A 7,192-nucleotide genomic window follows, 5' to 3' on the forward strand; every position below is an offset into this window, starting at 1 on the left:
GGATTTTTTCCTCCCCCTTTGTTATAGTCTGGGTCGTGGAGTCTGTGGGTGACCCAAAGTGTGACCTTGAAATGTTATTTTGGTGAGAAATCTATACTCTTTTCTTATCTGCTTTTAAAAGGCCCTAAAACTAAAGAGTGCACCAAACCCCCATTCCACGGGAGATGACTCTGTGCTACCTGGCTGTGCATGTGGCAACTCCAGTTCCATCTCGGCCTCTAGTGCACCATACGCTGTACGCCATTTAATTAGCATGCCCATCCCTGCTCAAAGACTGAGTCGAAGCTTCGGTGGTTTTAAATTTTCCTCACTTATCCACGGCCATGCCACCCTGAACAAGCCTGATGACTGATCTTGGAAACTAAGCAGGATCAGGCCTGGTTAGTACTTGAATGGGAGACCACCTAAGAAGACCAGGTGCTGTAGGCATAAAAAATAATAATAATAAAAAAAATAAGGGATTGTAAGCTGACAAGGTCCTTGCAATCTGTGAGGTCAACCAAAGGTTGCCTCGACTAAAAAATAAATAAATAAATAAAAATAAACTTCTCTCTCTCAGATAAAAGCTAAAAGATAAGTGGCATAAAATATTTTTGCATAAGAAGAAAGATTAGAAGCTTTCACATTCATTCGGGTATAGTGACATGATGTCTTGTATCAATCTGGAAGAGTCACCAGGGTGGCAGCCCACCCTCCTGCTACTGCCTCCTAGAAATTTCAGCCTCTTAACTCTTGTTTCCACGTGCTGGTCATCAGTTGGGGGAAGCTGACAAAAATGAGGCACTGGCTTACAAAAAAAAAGCACTGTTTAATATGAGTCGTAATGGATTTTGAAACCTAGGATAAATGATACTTGTAAAATAAATAACTCAGAATCAAACTTGTGATGTTTTTCTCCCCTTTTTTGGCAAAGAGTAGAATGGAGACGATGAGGGAAGTATACATTTGGATTTGTTTAAAACTTTAAAAAGCTGTTCTTTTAAATTTACCATCTGTTACTTCAGGGCTTCGAAGTGGCTATGGTAACTATTCAGGGATAGCAGAGAGAACCGTGGTGTAATTGGGTATGGCTTGACCCCTACCGTGTCTTTCTCATGGAGGGAGACCAACTCATTGTGAGTCTTGTCACATTACAAGAGCCTCCCTGCAAATATGTTAGCCTTCTGGTTAATGCACAGCAGAGATAAGTAGTTATAGACGTTCTTGTGAGTCATGTGGATGACCAGGTGGTGATTCTGAGAAGAAAATGTTCCCATCCTCCTCAGCTACACTTCCACACATATAGTATTTTAACACTTTTATACCAATCTTAACACCAAGTAAACATGTTTAAGTCGTGCAATTAGTCTTCGCTTAAGAAAGAATGATCCATACTGTCAGTTTTCAGATTTCATCCCCTTTTTCTAGAGACACTTTTATTTGAATGGAAGACATTATTAGGAATATATTGTTGATAGTGATGCTGATATAGTTGAGACTGTGATGTGTGACCTGTGGTATAAAGCAAATAAGAGTTATGTTTGTGTCACTGAGGACTGATATTAATGGCCCGGGAGAAAAGAGATATCCACTGAAATCTGTCAGTATAACCTTATAATTCTGAATTGAATCAAACTAGAATATCAGTGCTAACTCATTTATACTTTTTAGTAAAAAATACATACATTTCTTTTCAGCACTATGCACTGAAATGGCCTAAAGATACTGACAACACAATAGCAATGAGTTATCCTAGTGCCTAGATTTTGGGTTTTAAATATTTTTCATAAAAAGAGACCAGGGTCCTTGAAAAAGGGTGCTGATTGCAGGTCTAAGGTAGGAAATGTACTAGATGAGCCTTAAATTTTTAATCAAAGGCTCATAGGATTGTGTCTAAAGGATTTAGAAGCCAACTTGAATAAGCTCCCACTGTCCGAAGATTAAACTACTTAAGTGTCGATAAGGATATTAACTGCCATGGATTGAAACACTTCAAATGTGTTTAAATCCATGAGTTCAACAATACTTTAATACATGCATCAACTTTTGAAAATAGTAGGGCTTCAAGTTATTTTGACAACTAGTGAAGGATAAAGCCTTTATTCTCTATTTTCCATACAAATTCAGAGTAACCAAATTCTTGATGAAAGTATATTTTTATAGATATGTTCTGGTTGATAAATGAAAAAAGAAAAATAGAATGAACACATCACTTTTTGTAATCCCTAACGAATTGCTAACACCACAAAATGAAAGGCATTATGTGCTTCTGATGAAATATCACTGAAGTAGACTTTTTTACACACACACACACACACACATACCTCACTACAACCACTGCCTCTACCACTACCAAACCTGAACTTGACAACATCTCATGACAGAAATACAAGTGCGAAGAAACATATACGAAACAAAGCAAAAATACAAACTGCAGGAAACTGAGACAAGTGACTCAGCTTCTCTTTTCCCCCCTCCTTCCTGTTCTTTTCATCTTCCTTCTCCTTCCTCTACAACAATGACAAAATTGCAGGGGAAAAAACAGGAAAGAAGAGTGTATAGATTATTAGAGATAAGAGTATATTAACCAAATGCAATGTACAGAGATTTCTGAATCATGGTTCAAACATATTTAAATAGAGAGAGAACTTTTATAGTATAATTTGGGAAATATGAGCACTGCCTTGATTTTTGAAATTAAAGAATTGCTGATTAGGAAGCTACATCAATGATCATGCTTTAAAAATGTAAGCATAGTCAGGGTAACATAGCGGGCATACTATATGAACTGCCATTGAACTGGTCTCCTGAAGCTGGAGGAAAGTGGGAATAGTGTGGAGATAGAAGAGCGAACAGGTTGTGAGGATAGAAAAGGAAGCTTTGTCGCTTGCTTTCGCCAGGAGACTACACTACAAATCGTATTTCAAATTTGGTTTTAACTCACCCTGAAGCATGTATATGACCAAATGAATTGATGATGCCGTTATTCATACATATATGAAAAAAAGGTTTTCTCTAATTTATTTTTCTCTACTAATGAAAATGTAATGAATCTAACAGGGGTCTAGGGACCTCTTGAATTTGCAATTGGCATCAGAAGTGATGATGCTCTTGGGGACCCACAAACCATCAGAATAAAAAATAATGAAAAGGAATCTTCGGGATTGAATATTTTGGTGCTGAGATATTTTAATTATTTTCCTGTGGTATATATTTTCTTTAGCATACCAAAATATCATGAAATTAAGCATTTCAGCAGTATATTACTTAGTGTTCTTGAATGATTTGGCCTGCACTTAACAATTGCTGAAAATTTTCCCACGTTATAACATCTTTGAAAAGGTAAGACCCAGAAATACATGTGTTTGAAGTACCCGAAACACAGTTGATTTCTGGTGAGTGGAAATTATTGTTGTGCCAGAAAGAAATTATTAGTATTGGCATATGGTTCGATTTTCCACATTTCCCCATTGGGATTTGAAGGAATAAATACTGTTCTAACTTTTTAAATAATAATGATTGATAAATATGATAAATTGAGGGGGTATATAATAGATAGAATACATATTAACTTTAGTAAAAATATTTATTCGGTCTCAAGGTTTAACTTTTTGAAGTATATTATATCAAATGGAATTCAAAAGGACTATATACATTCAACTAATTCTATGTTGACACATGCAGAGCACAAAAATATAACTAGTAAAAAAAGAAATCTATACAAAGCAAGCTAGGACATAATTTATTTTCCAAATGTATTATGAGAATTGATACAGAATCATAAAAACCACAAGTTAAGTAGGAGTTAGCAGTGTGTCACAGTAAATTTAAAGTTAATAAAATACTGAATTATCTAGATAAGAGAATGACATGTGAGGCTTATTTTGTTGCTGTGTTCTAGTCTGGTGAGATCATTTTCAATTATTGCATTTATTTAAAAACCCCATATTTAGTGAAAGACACTTTTAGTGTGCTGGTTTCTAATCCTAGCTTTGCCACTGACAAACCAGTTATGTATATATGGACCTGTTCAGGGACCCAGGTCCCTGATTCTCTTCATCTGCAGATCCTGTAAATTGAAGATGTCAGGCCAGAATTATTCTCAAATGACCACACAGACCTCAAATCTTTTGTTCAACAGGAAGAGACATTATTAACAATGACTGGGGAGATCTAACAAAATATCTTTGTATATACAAGGAGGTGTTTTATAGGAGACCCTGAGCTACCAATTCATTGATAAGCCATCACAATAGTCAGGATTAGTTCTTTATCAGATATACGTTTTACAAATACTTTCTCCAAGTCTGTGGCTTATCTTGTCATTCTCTTAACAGTGTCTTTCACAGAGCACATTTTAATTTTAATAAAGTTGAAGTTATCAATTGTTTTTATAAATCATATTTTTGGCGTTTTATCTCAAAACTCTTCTCCAAGTCCAAGGTCATGTTGATTTTCTCACGTTTTCTTCTAGAAATATTATAGTTTTACATTTAACATTTAAATTTATGGTTCATCTTGAGTTAATTTTTGTAAAATATGTAAAGTTTGTGTCTAGGTTCTTTTTTATTTGTATATGTATTTTTTTATTTTTATTTTTATTTGCATACGATTATTGAATTATTCCAGCACCACTCGTTGCATTTGTTGAAAAGACAATTATTTCTCTTTTGACTTGCCTTAGTATTTTTGTCAAAAATCAGTAGACTATATTTGTCTCAATGTAATTTTAACCTGTTCATGAAATCAATACTATTCAATAATATTTTACTGACGCAAATCTGAAAGTTATAAATGAATTCTACTAAATGTCAACATTCATTCGATGATGTAAATTTTTAATGATCCATTATTAAACTACCACGGCCTGTCCCTTGCCTGCTTCTTCAACCTCATCGCTACATGTTCACTAATTCCAGCCTCCAGTCTTTTTATTCCTAAATCACACCAAAGTCGCACTTGCCTCGGGGCCTAAGCACTTTCCTATGGGAGACTTTCATTCCAGTTTGCCTTTATGGGCAAGAAGGACCCTTGAAGCTCATGATCTTTCCTCTTCTCTTGGGAAATGAGGTAAAATTAACAAATTGTGACTATCAAGAAAGTTATACCAAGATCTGAATGTTCTTTTCTATCAGATACATTATTCATATTGTAACAAGGGAAGAGAACATGTGATGTTTATAAAATTCCTCTGAAAGTTTCTCATAGATCTGAAATGATGCTGCTTAATCTTTTAATGTTTCTGTTTGGAAAGCAGAAAGGCACCTGATCCTTAGTGCCTCAGGTGAGGTGAGGAAACCTTACCCAGCCCTTTGTTTCCATTCCAAGTGAGTCATCTTTGACACAATTGCCAGAGTATGCCTGGGGCTCCTTTATCCAAATGAGTGACTTTGGTCTGAGGTTGGAATAGAAGCGGGCATTTGGTGTAACTCACCCGTTGGCAGAAGGTTGAAAGCTTATCTGAGTAATATCTGAATATTGCCTTGCATTATGAATAAAGAAAGCTTAAAAAGTCTTTGACTGGTCTCTGTCTCCTGGCATCTTTGAACTTCCATTTCATTATGTTTAAAAGAAGCGAAGACAGAGTGAGCCTAGAAAATGGTCTGATTTTGGCCGACACTAAGACATCTCCCCTTGGAATGCTTTGTCCCAGACTGGTTCCATCTCATCATTATGATCTTATTTGAAATCATCTGACTACATTATTTTTAAAACTCCTTCACCTACTCACTGTATCTTACTTTCAGAAATTGTTTTCTGTCTTTCAAAATGCTCCTCAGCTCTCACTTAAGAATGTAAGTTCCATGAGGACAGGAACCTTGGCTATTTTGGTCATCAGTAAGATCTGGAACACAGATTCTAAATAAAGATGTTCAAGTTATTGAATAATAGAACAAATGAATGAATGAATGAATGAATGATGGTAGATTATAAACTATGATTTACTTTTACACAAAGTCTAGAATAATTGGGCATTTCAATCTATTAATGGGAAGAATGTATCAAAGAATACAGAGGCAATGAAGTAAAAGATCTCTCCTAGATGGCATTTATCAGGCAATGATGATGCTCCATTTTCTCTCTTATAGCGATAAAACTGAAACCATTATCTAACTCATTTATTTGAAATTTTCAGTAATATCTTAGAGACTATACTTCTCAAATAGAAGGACAAAGATCTAGTAAATAAGATTCAGAATGGTGCCCAACTCTTGTGATGAAGTCAATGTGCAATTTTAAAGCACATACAAAACACGGAACTCTCAGGCACCTAACAAAAGAGACACCTAAGAATGGGGTGAGCGGCAGGGATAAATTAATAGATCCGTGCAGTGTTTGAGCTGATGGATACCTTCGAAAGCCAATAACCTACTCTCACATTTTAAAGAGCAGGGAATAGGCCCATGTGGGGAAAGACCTACCCAAGTTAAAACAGCTACTTATGGGTGCCTCTGGAAAAGGTGGAATTCTAAAAGCTATTTATATACATTGTACCAAAATAACCAGTAAATTCAGTAGTACCAAAAAAAAAAAAAAAAAGGTCATTGTTAGTTTGCCATGTTGTAGACCAAACAATCACTTGTTTTGGTAGAGTTCTAAATCAAACTGAGCAGGAAAATGTTCCAAATGCTCATGATTTTCTATTGTAGTAAACAAGTCAAAGAGTAAATGACAGTGAGAGCTGGACCATTTCCTCGCTCAGATCTAATTATAAAAGTGATTGCAGTCAAACAACTAAGGATGCACAGATTAGTTCTTGAATAAATTTTTACTTTTTGGTCTTATTAAACAAAAGAGCACTATTTTAACAAATTCTATTTCTAAGATTATTATATTCCTCCATTTTGCTTTTTTGGAAGGATATTGTCCTGTTGAAGCAATTCATTCTCCTTTAGAGACATCTCTTAATTAGTAATAGAATTCAAGATTTGGTATTCTGAAATTTAGACAATTGTGTCCAGGAAAAGTATGCCAATCATAATATACTTAATTGGCTGCAGTAAAAAGAGGTCTTCCAAATTGTTTTAGCAATCTGTCATTCCTATGGTATGAATAAACCCAGACATAATGAAGTGGACTTGGTGAATCAGAAGCCCTTCTCTCTCTACTCCTTATTTATCCTATTTTTACAACAGCTTTTGGTTTAATTTAATATATTATTGTAGAAGAAAGAGTCCATTAAACAGCTTTAGAAAAGTGAGAAATATGTTCC

This window comes from Rousettus aegyptiacus, unplaced genomic scaffold (genome assembly GCF_014176215.1).
Source record: "Rousettus aegyptiacus isolate mRouAeg1 unplaced genomic scaffold, mRouAeg1.p scaffold_m13_p_11, whole genome shotgun sequence".
NCBI classification, from domain to species: domain Eukaryota; kingdom Metazoa; phylum Chordata; class Mammalia; order Chiroptera; family Pteropodidae; genus Rousettus; species Rousettus aegyptiacus.